Here is a 19,371-nt window from a genome sequence, read left to right as displayed (position 1 = left end):
CCCCCTCAGAATTATTTTCCTCCATTGTCTTCTGACATTTATGGTAGAAGTCTGATGTCTGCTTGATTTTTCTGTTTAGTTTATCTTTAAAAAAATCTACAAGTTTGGGGAATTAAAAAATATTGATCATTTTGAATAAGTTAGTATACAGTTATTTATAATGCATGCTTGTAGTTTTTTTCATTGACCTTCATATTCCCCAGCTATTGAGGTGAGTGATCATAGTTATAATTGTTTCTACATAAACTTCGCTGCTCCTAACAGACATTTGTGTGGAGTGGTTACTCAGATCTTTTACTTAATTGCTTGAATCACTCAGTAATTCTGGATACTGAGTATGTGGCCCATGTTAGTAAGAAAATCATATTTGTTCTCCTAAGGAAAATTGTTGGCAGAAGTATGGTTAACAATTGTAGAGTAGGATTTAGATTTAGACTTGGTTCTACATGGGCTAACAATTTTGAAAAGACAAGTATATGTGAATGAAAAGAATGAATTAATTCTATATTACTATTTATATATGGTATTATTTGTTTCCACTCAGTATCCTTGTGTCTTTCTTGGAACGTATTTAAGACAGTTCGTGTAGAGTAAAACCCAAGAAAACATGTTCAGCCTCTTTTCTGCTTAATTAACCTATAAAATCATACAGCCTGCTAACTTGCTGAGATATTTTTGTAGCTGGAGCATTTGTGGCAGTCTTGATGTGTGGGTGATAACAGCTGTTGAGCATTATATTTGGGGGCTTTGAATTTAAGATAACTCGGCTAGAAAGTTGTGTGGTCAAGAAATGCAAAAAAAAAAAAAAAAAAAAAGAAGAAGAGAGAACGAGAGAAAAAGAAATTACTTACCTGCAATGTCCAGTATGTAAGCAATTCATATATTCAGAAAATATGAAAAGGCACTTTGTTTAATTTACATCTCTAGAGAAGCCAAAAATAACAAGAGAAAACCAGAGTTAAACTCTATATGTCAGTTTTAAAATCTAGTGTCCCCCTCAACCCAAGTGACTGTTACTAATTTCCTTTGAGTTTTTCTTAGTTAACCCAGGTAATCATAAATGTGAAAGAAATAGGAGACTTACCTCAGGATTCAATATATACACCTTTTGGGGGTAAGATAAGACTTCCTAGAAGACAGTTGTTAAAGACTTCTATGTAGGTTGAAAGCTGGAAGAAAGTCTAATGTCTAAAAGTATGTTTTTAAAAAATTAAATGCAGGATGTTATGCAATGGTATGTTATCAAAGATTTATTGTAAACTAGTGTACTTTCACTAGCCCTATAGCCCTTTGATATTATTAATACTTAGTATCTTTAGATACTATAGATATAGATTCATTTCTAGCTATGCTACAATCATTACTTGTGGAAGCTTGGTATATCCCATTGAGGCATATATATGGAAATATTTATATTGGATAAAGCCTCTGCTAAATGTTACTCGTAAATGTTAGGTATTAAGTCTATAACTTTGTCCAGTCAGTTGATATTATTCCTTCTTTAGAGTATATTTCTGTATTCAGGGTTAGTGGTAAAACTAGATGATATTTTGTTTGTTTTTTTATCTTTTTGGTGCACTAATTTTTTTTTTAAGTTTTAATTTTAACTACAGTTAGCATACAGTGTTATATTACTTTCGGGTATACAGTGTAGTGGTTCAGTACTTCTGTACTTCAGCTGGTCCTTATCACGATAAAAAAACTAGATGATTTTTCAAAGTCTCTTTCAATTCAGTATCAATTGAAAGATATTGCTGTAATATATTGCTTTCTAGAAAAAGGCATAATGATTATAAAAGTATTTTTTTCTTTTTTCTGTGGAATTATATATATGAAATATTTTATAATTATATATGAGGTATGCATAATATATGTGCATGTATATACATATGTATATATATAAAAATTTATATCTATTATATAGATAAGGTGTGTGTGTGTGTGTGTGTGTGTGTGTGTGTGTGTGTGTGTGTGTATGGGGGGGGTGTGTATAGCTTATTTTCATGGAATTTTTTTTTGGTCCAACAGGTAAGCAATAGAGACTGTAATTAGATCATTTTTAGCAACAAAGAAGAAAATCTCTGTCATTTGGTCATTGCTAATAGTTGCAAAGTTTCACTTGATTAATCACAAAAAATGATGGGAAGAATATTTTTTCTTTAGAAACGTTTACTCTGTTATTGGCTGAAAGAAGCAACATTATTTTGGTGAGTGATACAAATTATTTTTGAAGTCACTATGACATATTTTTAAGTTTATTTATATTTTGAAAGAGAGAGAAAGAGAAAGAGGGAGTGTGTAGGGGAGGGGCAGAGAGAGAGTGAGAGAGAGAGAGAGAGAGAGAATTCCAAGGAAGCTCTGAACTTTTAGCGCAGAGGCCAACATGGGCTCATTCCCATGAACCATAAGATCATGAACTGAGTCAAAATTAAGAGTTGGACGCTTAACTGACTGAGCCACCCAGGAGCCCCACTATGACAGATTTTTGATGTGGTTTGTACTATGGCAGTAAAATCTGTTGAAAAGTAGTATTTCTGTGTCTTCTCAGCTCAAAAGTTAATCAGCTTTTCCTATTCATAAAGTGGTTATCACATTTAATTTCCCTTCATTTTCTGACTTTAATATTTTGCAGAACAGGCTTTACCAAAGAGTTGGTAATGGTTCTGTGGTTGTTGGGTAGTTTTGTTACTGACCTGAATAAATGTAAAGAAGATGTCACATTGAAGAAGTTGGGAGATCATCACAGGATGATAGGATTTGGATTTACTATAAAGTCAGAGGAAACTAGAAAGACATGTAGATGCAAACTTAGTAAGAGTAGAGAGAAAATAATGTGTATAAGCTAGGTATAAGCTATAAGGGAGATGGAGATTCAGTGGTTTATTAAAATATGATTTCATTATAACTAGGGCTTATTATGGAATACAAATTTTTAATATTATGAAATAAGACAGTGTACTCTTTACCATTATCACTGTTCAACATTTTGTTGTTAAAGTTTATTTTTGAGAGACATGTGCATATGTACACATGTGAGTGGGGAGGGAGGGAGAGAGAGAGAGAGAGAGAGAGAGCGTGAATCCCAAGCAGGCTCCCACTTTCATGGTGGAACCCAACTCAGGGCTTCATCCCATGAACTGTCAGATCATGCCTGAGCTGAAATAAAGAGTTGGCCATTTGACTGACTGAGCCACCCAGGTGCCCCACTGTTCAATACTTGATAGAACTTCAATCATTGCAATGAAAGAAGAATATGAAATGAATTGTGCAAAAAATAAAGAGGAGAAGAATTATTTATTTTAACTTGCAATACAATGCCATTTATTGGATAAGCCCAAGAAAATCACTTGGAAAATGATTTGAACTAATGAGAGATTAGTGACTAGTCAGTATATATAAAAGTCAGTGCTTTACCATATGTAAGAAATTACAAGTAGAAAAAATGGGAAAAAAAACATACTATATACAAAAGCATTGACAACAACTACACATACTCAAATATATGTATACTTCCTAGGAAAAAATAAGACAATTAAAGAACTTAATGAAACTAACAAGGAAGATGTAGGATCTGTGTGAAAAAACGAGCAATCAACATTATTAAGGGACATGAAGTAAGACTTTAATAAATGAAGAGACTATGTTGATGAATGGGAAATCATAAATTTAACATAGTTCTAATGAAGGTCACAATGAAATGAAATTCTTTTGGGTAAAATGAAAAAGTGATTCCAGAATTCACTTGGTGGAGTAGCTACAATCATAGTACCATGAATAATGGTGTGTGGCTTTTGTGGTATGTATTATTGATTTCCTGCTAACATATGAAAATATATAAAGTTACAGCATACAGTAATGATAGAACAATAGACTGGAATAGAAAGTACATAAACAAACCCTAGTACATTTAAGAAACTGATATATGATAGAGGCAGCATTTTAAATTACTAGTAAGAAGACTAAAGGGTTCACTGTGGCACATAAACAGTACAGGTGGATTAAAGAATTAATGTGAGAAATCATCAAAGTACTGGACAATATGATTGACTATTATTCTTGAAGTCAAGGAGGATTTCTAAACGTGATTATTGGAAGAAGTATAATGGTGTCTGGAAAAAATTTGGCAGATTTCATTTCAAATTTAAAAACCTATGTCTTATTATCAAAAGTGAAAGGTCAGTTGCAGACTGGGAGAGAATATTTCATCTGATAAAGGACCTGTATCCAAAATATACAAAGAATTTTTATAATTCAACAATAAGTTAAACAGCCCAATTATTAAAAATAGATCTACCCTATGACCCAGCAATAGCACTGCTAGGAATTTACCCAAGGGATACAGGAGTGCTGATGCATAGGGGCACTTGTACCCCAATGTTTATAGCAACACTTTCAACAATAGGCAAATTGTGGAAAGAGCCTAAATGTCCATCAACTGATGAATGGATAAAGAAATTGTGGTTTATGTACACAACGGAATACTATGTGGCAATGAGAAAGAATGAAATATGGCCTTTTGTAGCAACTTGTATGGAACTGGAGAGTGTATGCTAAGTGAAATAAGTCAGGCAGAGAAAGACAGATACCATGTGTTTTCACTCTTATGTGGATCCTGAGAAACTTACTGGAAGACCATGGGGGAGGGGAAGGAAAAAAAAAGGTTAGAGAGGGAGGGAGCCAAAATATAAGAGACTGTTAAAAACTGAGAACAAACTGAGGGTTGATGGGGGGTGGGAGGGAGGGGAGGGTGGGTGATGGGTATTGAGGAGGGCACCTGTTGGGATGACACTGGGTATTGTATGGAAACCAATTTGACAATAAATTTCATATTTAAAAAAATAAAAAATTGGCAAAAGCGCTGAACACTGTCAGAGAAGATACTAGCATTTGAAAATTAGCATATGAAAAGATGGCTGTGTGTCATATGTCAGTTGGGAATTGCAAAAGACGATGAGATACCACACTACACACCTGGTAGAATGGCTAAAAAAATTTTTTTTAATTTTTTTTTTTAACATTTATTTATTTCTGAGACAGAGAGAGACAGAGCATGAATGCGGGAGGGTCAGAGAGAGAGAGAGGGAGACACGGAATCTGAAACAGGCTCCAGGCTCTGCACTGTCAGCACAGAGCCCGCCGTGGGGCTCGAACTCATGGACATGAGATCATGACCTGAGCCGAAATTGGACGCTTAACCAACTGAGCCACCCAGATGCCCCAGAATGGCTAAAATTTAAAACACTGACAGTACCAAATGCCATTGATGATATGAAGCAACAGGAACTTTCATTCATTGCTGGTGGGAATACAGAATGGTCCAGCCACTTTGGAAGCCAGTTTGGCAGTTTCTTAAAAAGCTAAATACACTCTTACCATATGGTCCAGCAGTCATGCTTCGAGGTTTTTACCCAAAATATGCGTTTGCACACAAAAACCCGCACCTGAATGTTTATAGCAACTTTATTCATCATTGACAAAATTTGGAAACAACCAAGGTGTCCTTCAGTAGGTGAATGTATAAACTGTGTTTTTTCCCCCCAGACAATGGGATACTGTTCAGCACCAAAAAAAAAAAAAAAAAAAAAAAAAAAATTGGTAAGCCATGAAAAGACATGGAAGAACCTTAAATACGTATTGCTAAGGAAATGAAGCCAGTCTGAAAAGACTACATACATGTGGTATGATTCCAACTATATGACATTCTGGAAAAGGCAAAACTATGGGAGAACAGTAAAAAGATCAGTGCTAGTGTGGGGGGTGATAAGTAGGTAGAGCATAGGGGATTTTTAGAAGAATGAACTATTCTGTATGATACTATGATGGTAGATATATGACATTATACATTTGTCAAAACCCACAGAACTGTAGTATTAACTGTATTAGTTAAAAATAATTTGTCGGGGCGCCTGGGTGGCGCAGTCGGTTAAGCGTCCGACTTCAGCCAGGTCACGATCTCGCGGTCCGTGAGTTTGAGCCCCGCGTCGGGCTCTGGGCTGATGGCTCAGAGCCTGGAGGCTGTTTCCGATTCTGTGTCTCCCTCTCTCTCTGCCCCTCCCCCGTTCGTGCTCTGTCTCTCTCTGTCTGAAAAATAAATAAACGTTGAAAAAAAAAATTAAAAAAAAAAAATAATTTGTCATTATTGGTTCATCAGTTGTAACACATGTACCACACCGATGCAAAATGTTAGTTTAAAAAAATCATATCTGAAAAAATCCAGACAGGCAAAACAACTGGAAAGCATTTGTATTCTGGAACATAAATAAATAGTTAACATGTTTAGTTTTAGAGAACTCTAAAGACAAGAGCCCCATAAAAAATGGGCAAAAAGTATGAACAGATTGCTTACAAAAGAAGGCAACTTCCATAAAATATATTTTAATACTCTAATATGATGTCATTTGTCACCTATGAAACTGGCAGGGATTTTCAAAAAGTGGTAATATACTGTGACCAAGAATGTAGAGAGACAGCGATTCTCACATACTTCTGATTGGAGGAAATATTAGTCAGTGAGAGAAAATTTGAGCACACACATTAAAAGCTTTTACCTAGAATTTCAAGGTTGAGGAATTAGCCCACTTAAAATCAAGGATGTGTCCAATGATCTAGATATAAGGATATATACTGCACTATGTCAGTAAAAATTGGAAACTACCTAAATGTCCACCATTAAATAAATTATTTCATGTTTAAACAGTGGGAGAATGTGCTGAATGGTGTTCTAGAACTGAGGCACATTCAAGTTTGAATGTTACTAGGTTGAAGGTTACTTGGTTACTAGGACCCTATTTTCAGAAATTCTGATTTGCCAGGTCTGAGGTGCCATGAAGTTGCTCTTGATCAGCACCTGGTGATGTTGACGTTGCTCGTCTGGGGACTGACCATATTTTGAGAACCACTTTTTTAGATAAATATTTAGGGAAAGAATGAAGATTATAAAATTGTTTATAATATGATTCTACTTTATAAGTGAGATGAATAAAATGGATTTGAAAAAAAAAAGTCGAAATAGTATTACACCAACATGTGTACTGTGGTTATTTTGTATAATGGAAATGTGGGTGATTTAAATGCTTTTTGTTAATCTGTGTTTTTAAAAACTTTTCATAATGAAAAGAGTTTTAAATGAAGGAACAAATTGAAACAATTTAAAAAACCAAATGATAAGGTAGAAGAAGTCTCAATTCTTTTCAGGTTTGGTGTGAGAACTAAAAATCTCAAGTATACATGATTCCTTTCTCCCCTATTACCTTTCACATGCAATCAGTTATAATCAATTTTACTTTCTAAATATTTCTTTATCTTTCCTCAGCTTGCCATTCCTTCTGCCATTCCTTCAACCTAGTCTGTTATAATTTCATTGTTGAGTTCCTGGAATAGACTCTTTGTCTTGTTCCCTTACCTCCAGTCTTGTTCCTTTCCAATCCATTCTTTACACAGCAGCCAGAGTAATCTTTGTAAAAATCAAATTTGAAGCATTAAGCACTTAATGTGTCTTTAGCTGTCAGGATAAAATCCAGACTCTTTCCTCTCTTGCTTGTCTTTTATAATTTGCCCCTTCTACTTTACAGACATTCTAAGCTCCTTTTGTCTTAGTTCTTGTAAAATACATTTTAGTTTCCCCATTCAGGTCTGAACACTTTTTCCCCCCACTGTTTGTGGGACTTACCCTGCTATTTCACCCCTGGCCTGGCTAACTCCTGGTGACTTCAACATAATATTGTTTCCTCTGGGGAAGTTTTTCCAAGATTCTTCTTCCCTGTACTACTTTCTAATTCTGTGTTAAGTACCCTTCCTGTGTATTTCCATGGCATTCTTTACTTTTCTTAACATCAGACCTTCCACATTGCTTTTTATTTGCCTCTTTCCTTGTCTATATTAACCCATTTGACTACATCCTCATAGGGATCAGTACCTAGTATAGAGTGGGAGCTTCAGAAATAATTGTTGATGACTGAGTGAATGAATGGATGAAAAATGAAACATGAAGATGAGATGTAGAGATGTACTGACGGATGGGTCCTAAGTATAATTCATGTAATGTGTTCTGATTAGACTGGAATTCTCTTTACTCTCTGTTCTACCAGAAGCCAAACTTAGAAAAGATTTGGAAGAGAATTACCCTGATGATTAAAGAGCTAGAAAGTAGAACCAGTGAGGCAAAATTAAAGGAATTGAGAGGATTATAAGTAGCCTGAAAATTAGGATGATCTAATAACTATCTTTAAGTATATGCATGCACAGTTAATTTTCTAAGAATATCGATCAGCTGTCCACCATTTAAAGAGGAAAAATAATTTGGTTGATTCTGTAGCAGAATTTAAATTCAATATCTGGGGGGATATTTTAACAACTGCCAAGAAATTCTGGAATTACTTATTGTATGAGACCATGGGAAGGGCCATTTTTTTTTGTTTTAATTTGCAAAAAAATCTTATAAGTAAGAAATATTGTAAAGAAATGGTGTTAATTTTGTTAGTAGATAAAATACAGATAATTGTAGTGCCTCAGATACTAAGGGGATTTGAAACTAAATTTTCTCTTCTGAAAGCGCTGTTTAGAATTGAATATTGTTGATAAGTGAATAGTTTTCTGACTAATCTCTAGGTAGCCTCACCAGTTTCCTCTCAAGATTTAAGAAACTGTAGCCTTAATTTATGGAGAAAATACTGTCAAAATCTGAGATGTTAATAATCAATATACAGAGAGCTATTTTGGGGGTAACATGAGCCTAGTAATGTTGACTTGAATGAATGATGTGTATCCTATATAATCAGCAGAATGTAAGGTTTAGCTTTCTCTGCAGCTGCAGGAGACATATTTAATTAATACTGAAGCAATTATCTTGACAAGTAAATCAAACTCAATTAGATCTCAATTAGAACACTAACATTTTCTCAAATATTGTATGGTTGCCAGATGGTTACACTTTTTTTTTTAACCCACTGTCTTGCACACCCCTGTACCCCCTCCCCCCGCTTGTTTTTTTAAAGATTGACTTTCCAACTGCTGTGTTTATTAGGTATAATCACTCAGTTTTGTTTTCTTATTTTGGGGAGGAAATTTGAAATTTAATATGATGTATATCAGAATTCTGTTACCTGGCAATGTATGGTTTTGTTTTATAGAAATTTGGAAAAGTAACATATGGTGACTCATTTATAAAATGCATAAATTACAAAGTAGAAATTGTGGATCATTTAGAAGAGACTTTTAGAAGTTACTTAATTCATATCCTTGCCAGAGGCAGACCATATTATACCTGGATCTATATATTATTGTGTCATACTTATATTTTGTTTTCAAGTAGAATGAAAGCATTGATTTTTTTTTAGGCTTAATAAGTGTAGTATTCCAATTATAAACTTTAATGCTCACTAAATAAATTGTTGTAACATCTTCTAATCAGTTAGTTAGAATAATTGTGTCTTCAGAGATTTTCCTTTCAAGTGCCTTTTCAAAGGTCAGTTAAATTTATATCCGTTTAGGTCCAGCTACTTCATTTTGGTATTAAATTTAATTTCCTACATCTTATTTGGTTGTTCACTCACAGATGAAGGTAGAGGATAGTGTAATAATGGCAGTGTTGCATCATGGATTAGGATTGAAGGTGGGGTGCCTGGGTGGCTCAGCGGGTTATGTATTTGGCTTTTAATTTCAGCTCTGTTCATGATCCCAGGGTTGTGAGATTGAGCCCTGTATGGTGGGGCTCAGTGTAGAGCCTGCTTAGGATTCTCTCTCTCTCTCTCTCTCTCTCTCTCTCTCCCTCTCCCTCTCCCTCTCCCTCAGCCCCTCTCCTCCTCCTCCTCTCTCTCTCAAATTAAAAAGACAAAGAACTGAAGGCTTTGTGGGTCAGACTACTTGAATTTTGAATTCCTGTTCTACACTGTCTAATAGGCTTTGGGTGAGGAATTTAGCTTTTGTAATTTACAGTTTAAGGTAATAAACCTAACTCAAATGGTAGTTGAAGGTTTAAAGCAGATTAAGTATTAGATAGTCCTTAGTGTAATTCCTCGTACACAGTAGCATTCAGTAAAAATTGGCAGTTGTTTTTGTCGTTATTCATTTGCTTAGTCATTCACTGATTTTATTCAATTCACTTTTTCAGTGAATACTTGGATAATACTTATCTTTAGATGACCATTATTCTTAAAGTTAAGGATTCAGAATTTTATTGCTTAGCATATGTATAGCATTTTCAGGAGAGATGAAATAGTCTCCGAGATTATTTTCTTGTTCCCATTTTTTTGTCAGTTTTCTCTCCAGTCCCAAATACTCTGCATCCGGTGCTGGCAAACATTTTGTATAAAGGTCAAGAGAGTAAATAGAGATAGTAGATATTTTAGGCATTGGGGCTACATACAGTGCCTGTCATATGTTCTTTTTACAAAATGTTTTATTTTGAAATAATTATAGATTTACATTAAGTTGCAAAGATAATAGAGAGGTCTGATATACCCTTTATACACTTTCCTGAGTGGTTACGGCTTACATAATTATAGTACAATATTAAGACCAGGAAGTTGAAGTGTGTGTGTTTGTGTGTTTCTATGTTATTTTATCACATATGTAGATTTCTGTAACTACCACCTCAATCTGCAGTCAAGGTACGCAACTCTTCCATTAAGTACAAAGAGTTCCTTCATGCTACCCATTCATCGTCACACCCACCTCCTCCTCTCACCCATCTTACCCATCCCCAGCCCCTGGAAACCATTAATCTGTTTCTGTTTATTTATTTATTTTGAGAATGTTATGTGAATAGAATCATCCAGTGTATGACTTTTTGGGATTAGTTTTTTTTTCAGTCCTTGAGATACATTGCTTCATGTTATGAATGTGCTACAGTTTGCTTTTTGTGTGTAGTTTTCAAGGAGTCGATCCATTTCATCTATGTTGTCAAATTTATCTGAAATTTATATGTGTGGAGTTATTTGTAATGTTCCCTTATTAGTCTTTTCATGTTAGCACAGTTTGTGGTGATATCCCCTGGTTCATTCCTGACTTAATGTCTTTTTTTTTTTTTTTTTTTTCATTTTATTCTTAGAAGTCTGTGGATGGATATTTTCATCAAAGAAGCACCTTTTTGTTTCATTGGTTTTTTTTTTTCTCTGTTATTTTCCTGTTCTCAAGTTAATTGATTTTCGCTTTTGTCCTTATTATTTCCTTTCTTCTGCTTTTTTGGGTTTATTTTGTTCTTCTTTTTGTTTCTTGAGGTGGGATTTTAGATTATCGATCTGAGATTTTTTTCTTATTTCCTGATGTGTACAGTTAGTGCTATGAATTTCTCTACTGCTTTAGCTGTGTCCCACACATTTTGATGTACTTTATTTACATTTTCATTGAGGTCAGTGTATTTTTAAATTCCTTTGATACTTTCTCTTGATTCATGTGTTGTTTTGAAGTGTTTTGGTTAGTTTCTAAGTATGTGGGAGGTACATTGTTTTCAGAGCTCACACTATATAATTTCAGTTCTTTTAAATTTGTTGACATGTGTTTTATGGTTCAGAATATGGTCTGTCTTAGTTCTGTGGATACTTGAAAGGAATGGATATTTTGCTGTTAATGAGGAATGTTCTGTAAATGTGCTCTTGTTGGTTGATGGCATGGTTGAGCTCTTCTATATCCTTGCTGATTTCCTGTTCACTTGTTCTACCAGTTGTTGAGATAAGGGTGTGGAATCTCCAGCTATAACTGTGAATTTGTCTGTCTCTTTTCCATTCTATCACATGGGCATCATGCAGAGGTTCCCCGTTACTGCCTGATAGGCATTAAAGGTCTGGGTCCCTACTCTCCCTTTCCTGACAGCATCTCTTAAAGGGGGGAGGAATTAGAGCACATCATTGTAATCTGGAGGGGGTATGAATATCGACCCCTCATTAGGCCTTTGATGAGGTGGTGGTGGATGGGGCTGCAGTCTTTTTCTGTGGTGTGTGGCCAGAGCAGAGTCAAAGTTTTCTGACTTAGTAGACTGCCCCTTTCCTGGTCCTTTGGCTAGATACAGGGAAATTTTGGGTCCTTTTTTGGTCTGTTTTCGTTGACTTTTCCATGTTGCTGGCTTCCCTAGTATCCAGTGTGGTATATATGAGTCAAATAAAACTCAGGGAACTCACTTCATGTTGTTTGTTGGGTCCCAAGGTCCCTAGATGATTTGCTGCCTTTTCTCCTACTCTCAGAATGTTTATGTAATGTCTAGGGTTCTTAGCTGTATTTAGGAAGAGTAGGAAAAAAATACATCTATTTTTCTGGACGTTGAAGTTTGCTTTTTGTTTTGTTTTTTATTGGTTTATTTTTCTAAAACCTTTTTTTAGAGCTGTTTTAGTTTACAGCAAAATTGAGAGCAAAGTACATCCCCCACACATACATAGCCACCCCCACTATCAGCATTCCCCATGAGAGTGGTACCTTTGGTACAACTGATGAATGTATGTTAACACATCATAATCACCTAACGTCCATAGTTTACAGTGTGGTTCATTCTTGGTGGTGTATAGTTTGTGGGTTTGGGCAAACGTATAATGACATGTATCTACCGTTACAACGTATCATACAGAGTATTTTCATTGTCCTAGAAATCCTCTGTTCTCTGTTTATTTACCCCCACCCCACCCAACCCTTGGCAACCACTGATCTTTTTATTATCTCCATAGTCTACCTTTTCCAGAATGTCCTGAGGCTGTAGTCGTAGTAAAGTATGTAGTCTTTTCAGATTAGCTGCTTTAACTTAGTAATGTGCATTTAAGGTTCCTTCATGTTTTTTCATGGCTCAATAGCTCATTTCTTTTTAGTGCTGAATAATATTCCATTATCTAGAAGTACCACAGTTTGTTTACCGACTGAAGGACATCCTGGTTGCTTTCAAATCTTGGCAATGACGAATAAAGCTGCTGTAAACACTTATATGCAGGTTTTTGTGCAGACATAAATTTTCAGCTCCATTGAGTAGATACCAAGGAGCACAGTTCTGGATTGTATGGTAAAATCATGTTTCATTTATAAGAAAAGGCCAAACTGTCTTGCAAAGTGGCTGTGCCATCTTGTATTCCCATTGGTAATGAATGAAAATTCCTGTTGCTTTACATCCTTGTAAGTATTTGGTATTGTCAGTGTTTGGGATTTTGGCCATCCTGATAGGTGCGTAGTGGTATCTTGTTTTGTAGCGGGTTTTTTTGTTTGTTTGTTTTGTTTTTGTTTTTGTACAGTCCTTACAAATGTTAAAAACCATTCTTAGCTCAAAGACTGTGCCAAAACAGGCTGTGGAGTAGATATGGGTATATCTATAGTAGATATATCCTGTATATTTATAGTAGATATATACTATCTATAGTATAGTCTACTATAGTAGACTGTAGTTTTCCAATGTGATAGCTGCCTTCATCTTTTTAATCTCATCTTGAGTCCCTTGGTTGCTCAGTGTGCTACAGCCACTGGCTTTTTTTTTTTTTTTTTTTTTTTTTTCAACCATCCAACTCTTTTCTGTCTTTGGAACTTCACACATGCACTTTCTTTCATCTGTATCATTCTTCTCTCTATTGTCTCCCTAGATATGCTGTTTATCCATCAGGTTTCCGCTTATGTATTATATCTTTTCAAAGGGAACCTCCTTGGCCCTTAGCAGTCTAAGTGAGATTCTCAAAGCTGCTTCATAGCACTGTCAACTTTCCTTTTATCATACTTTTAACAATGTTATTCTAAATTTATAAGTGTGATATTGGTTTAAATTTTATTTTTATTCTCACAAAAATGACAAGTTCTTTAATGGAACAAATTCTGTTTTATTTACTAGCTTCCAAAGCCCTAGAACAACATTTCAGTGTTTAACACAGTAGTTGACATTTCGGCAGTTTTTTTAAGGGGAAGTTGAAACTTTAATTTGAATGAGTTCCAAGAGATTGTCTTAGGAGTTTTAACTATGTTTGCTAATTAAATATGAACATAAATCTTTAAGATGGATATTGTTCCTCCCTTTTATAGGTGAGGATGCTGAAGGTCTAAGGGCTAAAGTAATTTGTTTAAGGTTGGAGGGGTAGAAAGGACCAGACTCAGGTGACAGTCTGAATCTAAACTCATTTTGTTTTAATTATACCAGTGGTTCTCACTGAGGCCCCAGAATCTTGTTGACAGTAGGGGATTGGGAAGTGATATTAAAGTAACAACAACAACCACAACATCAACACAAACACAAACACTATATGATCCTGCCTAGTTCCTTCCCCAGTTCAGGGGCGTGAAGATGAAGACAGGCAGATAGGAATATGCTCCTATGTTTAGAATCCCTGCACCTCCACCTGCTGGCAGATAGAGTACTTTTTGTTAAGGGCCTTAATATTTGGTGTAAGAGGCAAATTTTGTGTTTGGCCATTTGCTATTGAGCTAATAAACTAATAAGGCAAGCTAAATACATGGTGTAATATAAAATACAAAGAGGATATATCAATGGATATACTCAGGAGGGTACAGTTTATTCCAGCTGGACAGTTTAAAGAAGTTAGCTCATATCTCATTTTCATCATTGTGAAACCAATGTGTAAATTAAGAAGTTGGTATATGGGACTTAATTCTTGGGGGACAGTTATTGTAGTTTCTTATCAGATGTAATATTGGGTACTTAGAAGTTGAGGGTAAACTAAGTAGAATGTATGAGATTACCATTATTTAATTTTTGCTTATTTTTCTATAGAATTTTTCTATATTTTTTAAATATCCAAACAAAAAACAACATAGATATTCTAAAAAATTATCAATGGTGATACCTTGAAAAACATTCTTAATTGTTCTGTCTGTGCAATTGTGTATCTTATTTTATACATTTACTTATAAATATTTTCATGTTATATATTCTGCGTAAATTTCTCTTTTTAATTGATCTGTTCTTCTAGAGAGTCATTATTCTATATGTTAATCAATTATTTTTACTAAATAATGGATATTTAGATTATTTCCAGGTTTAAAAAAATATTAAAACACCAACTATGTGCTCATAGTCTTGTCCATATTAAGATAATTTAAGATAGAGTCTCTGAGAAAAGGAATTATTGAGTTAAAGGGTATAAATATGTTTAAGGCTCTTGCTACATATTAAAAAATTGTTTTCCAAATTAATTTTTCACATTTTCCTGATACTTTCGGAGAATTTCTGTTTCATTGTACTCTTGCCAGTAGATCCTATTATTATTTTCTTCAGTCTCTTAAAATTTAATAGGCACTGTTTTACTTTACATTTCTCTAATCACTGGTGATACTAAAAACTTTTAACATGTGTTTATCCACTATTTACATTTTTCTTCTGTGAATTGTGTGCTCATTTCCCTTGTTCATTCTTGTATCCTTTTGGGAGGTGATGCCTAGCTTTTTTCTTTCTTGCTTTCTTGCTGTCTTGCTCTCTTGCTTTCTTGTTATCAATTTGTATCCACTCCCATAAAGTACATCTTCTGATCTTTTTTGTTTGTGATTTATTGTTGTTTTTTGTTTGGATATTTATATTTGATCTTGGTTTTTTGTTTGTTTGTTTTCATTCTTATTTTTGTTTTTAATGGCTTGAGTGTTTTTTTCCCCCATAATTTGACTCTTTAATCAATCTGGAATTCATTTTGGCATATGGTGTGTTATAAAAATCTATATTGCTTTCCAAGTTGGCATCAACATGTATTGGCTAATCTGTGCATTCTGTTATGAATTTGACTCCTGTACATACTCTTGTGCTTGTACGTTATCTTTTACAGATTTGATGTCGTACTTAAACATTATGATTGGATGTAGTGATGGAATGGAATAGTCGGGGTCCTATATAGTAGTGATGTGGGATTATGGATAATTTATCTTTGACTCATTTAAGTTACATTGTTTTACACACACGCACACACACACACACACACACACACACACGTGTATATACATTTATAAATACACACAAGTACAATTCTTTGCTCTAGAACTATGAAGAAGTATTAACTATGCCATGTTGCCTGTTCACACTATGATGTGTTTTCCTTTGTAAGTAAAAGTTAATTTTTGCAGGATGTTCTGATTAGTGATGGTAATGCAAAGTCATGATGAATGTGCTATTATGTAGTTTGCTATGTTAGAACATCACTTTGGGATTATTTAGTTTGGTGATTTGATACAGTGCCAGTGATTCTCCATTAGGGTTGACTACTGTGATGTTATTATTCATATTGCTACTTCCTCCTGAGATTTGCACTGGAGCATTAGAATTTTTTTTTCCAGGGCAAAATGCAGTTAATATTCTTCAGGATTGCTATTTCCCTTATTGTAATTATTTAATTAGCTAGCTTGGGAGTTCTTTTCTCTTATTTAACTTGAAAAATAATCCTATATTTCCTAACTTCTGGTAGCATTCTTGCTTTCAAAAATATTAAAAGTTTTTTTTTTTTTCTGTTTGGAAAAATCTATACACATTTATTGTACAATATAGAAAGGTATGTAGAAGTTTGATCTCAGAATCAGATTCCAGAGGTCACAGTGGGAGGATTGGTGGAAGAGGTCATGAATATGGATAGGACTAGGTTACATTTGGACAGATGTTGCCTATTCAGTTAACTCCAGGAATTAAGGTGGCATGTAAATGAGCATAGTAAAGACTATGCAGGTCTAAGGGGATTAGCTACTATTCAACTTTAGCTGATTATTTTTATATTTTTCATTATTTCCATTATTATCAGACCTTAATTTTTTCCCTTAAGAGGTGTTGGCAACCTGGATTTTGGTATGAATTCTCCTGATTTCTTAATATTGGCAGGTCACACATTTGTGATTGCTTACTTAGGAGATCTAAAGAGTATGTGGGGATGAGTCTGGAAGGTGATGGATGATTAAAGAACGTTAGGCCCCAATCACTGATGGGAGGTATGATAGAATTAGTCGCTGAAGCTTATGAAAGGATGGTGAGTAAACAGATCTCTTGCTCTGGTTCTTGATATTTCTTTTCTGCATTTATTGTCTATTTGAGGCTTGGCGTGATGTAATGATGACCATGACTAATGATGTCTCCAAAAGCTTGCAATCTTTTGAGTATTAAAGAGAAGTAAAGAAGAAAGTATAATAAAGTACAGTGAATGCTATAATAGAGGAAGTACAGGGTTATTTTGAATCCTAGGAGAAGGTTATCTAACTCAGATTTGGGTGATTAAGGGAGGCGTCCCGTAAAAGTGGTATATCAGCTGAGTTTGAAGATGGGGTGGTAGTTGGGTTGTGTTGTGGGTAGAGAACAGAGTTTGCAAAGATCTGAAGGCTAGAGAGGATGGTACATTTAGGAATTGGAAAATAATTTACTTCTTATAACTGTTTCTTATTTTTAACACTGTTTTATATCATTGACATCTTAGTCACTGTTTATATGTGGTGAAGGATGATGAATTGAGTAAAAAAGATGAATAAATAGATAACTGATCGAACATAAAGTGCAGTGATAAATGCATCTGTGAGAAGAGACGATTGCTGCCCTTGTGGTCTTATGTAGTAGGGTCCTTTGTGTTGAGTCTTGGCTTTTTTTTTTTTTTAATTTTTTTTTTCAACTTTTATTTATTTTTGGGACAGAGAGAGAGAGAGAGAGAGAGAGAGAGCATGAATGGGGGAGGGGCAGAGAGAGAGGGAGACACAGAATCGGAAGCAGGCTCCAGGCTCTGAGCCATCAGCCCAGAGCCTGACGCGGGGCTCGAACTCACAGACCGCGAGATCGTGACCTGGCTGAAGTCGGACGCTTAACCTACTGCGCCACCCAGGCGCCCCGAGTCTTGGCTTTTTTATCAGAATAAAGATGTTAAGGGCATATGCCTATTATATTTCTGATTACTAGCTGGTGAATAGAATGAATGAATCAAGATTCCGAAGGGTCTCTACAGGGTAATGAATTGGCTTTATCCAATACAATTTTATCTTGAGTATATTGCACTGCTCTTAAATCTAAAATAATTGTTAAGTACAAGATGGGAAAAGTTTATAAATAGTGGTGTGTGTGTGTGTGTGTGTGTGTGTGTGTGTAGAAAGGCACTGCAATATGGTCACTCTGAAAAACCAAGGATGTATGAATTTAGTTTAGTACTGGATGAAGGAGTTGATCATTCCATTCCTGTTTGGAACACACCTGGAATGCTATTTTCAGCTTTTGGAGCCACGGTTTAATAGGCTATAAGTGAAGCAGAACATCTTCAGTGGAGAGGAAATAGAGTAGCTGTCCAACAAAACATGACTGCTATGACGAGAGTTGAAGGACTAAAATATGTTTTTAATCTGGAAAACAGAGAACTTCTGGGGCTGTTGATATGGCTTTATATTTTAAGAGGGTTAACATGGAAAATTGGTTAGAATTGTAATGTTTTAGCCCGAGAGTAGCATTATATCAGGTGGGTAGAAGAAGTTTGGGATTGGGTAAAGATTAGGGTGCAGGAAGAAGGAAACAAAGGGATGGGGAGAAACATTCCATATTCTACATGTGACTTCATATGTATTACATCATATAATCCTATAGCATCCAATACAGTAAATATTATTTTAATAATAATTTAGTTTTCTATAAAAACATGGTTTTAAAAGTAGTAATATCTGAAAAAATTTGCTAATTCCATGTTTGCTTGAAACCACATGTAAAAGCTAATCCAAGGGGCACCTGGGTGGCTCAGTTGGCTAAGTGCCTGACTTTGGCTGAGGTCATGATCGCATGGTTTGTGAGTTTGAGTCCTGCCTTGGGCTCTGTGCTGACAGCTAGGAGTCTGGAGCCTGCTGTGGATTCTGTGTCTCCCTCTTTCTCTGCCCCTCCCCCGCTCATGCTCTGTCTCTCTCAAAAATAAATAAGCATCAAAAAAAAATTAAAAAAATTTTTTTAACGTTTATTTATTTTTGAGACAGAGAGAGACAGAGCATGAACGGGGGAGGGGCAGAGAGAGAGGGAGACACAGAATCGGAAGCAGGCTCCAGGCTCCGAGCCATCAGCCCAGAGCCCGACGCGGGGCTCGAACTCACGGACCGCGAGATCGTGACCTGAGTCGAAGTCGGACGCTTAACCGACTGAGCCACCCAGGCGCCCCCCAAAAAATTTTTTTAAGGTAATCTGATTATCTACTTTAAATGGCTCTGCATCCTGCATGTACAAAACTAGCAAAGACTAACAAATGCATCTACAAGAATTCATATATCATAAAAATATCACAATAAAAAATGAGAAAAAAGGAACCTTAACCTTCTATATACTACTTTGCGTTTCTTGTGAGTGGATTTTCCAACCATGTTGGTTTCTGAATACAGGACCTAAAACATCAAGGATACACTATATCATCTTCTCTCCAGAGAGAGAGAGTGAGAGGGAAAGAGAAAGAAAGATTGCACGAGAAAGACAGGCTTATGCCAGGTCTCTGC

The 19,371-nt window shown here is 35.3% G+C and overlaps 1 protein-coding gene across 10 annotated transcripts in view; it reads left to right on the top strand.

The window, feature by feature from the left end:
- EXOC6B (exocyst complex component 6B) overlaps positions 1–19,371 on the top strand; it is a 613,079-nt gene that overhangs the window by 174,131 nt on the left and 419,577 nt on the right. The window lies entirely within an intron of this gene.

Source organism: Felis catus, chromosome A3 (assembly GCF_018350175.1).
Source record: "Felis catus isolate Fca126 chromosome A3, F.catus_Fca126_mat1.0, whole genome shotgun sequence".
In the NCBI taxonomy this organism is placed as follows: Eukaryota; Metazoa; Chordata; class Mammalia; order Carnivora; family Felidae; genus Felis; species Felis catus.
Note: the sequence above shows the minus strand (reverse complement) of the source record. Positions and strands in the feature narration are given on the sequence as shown.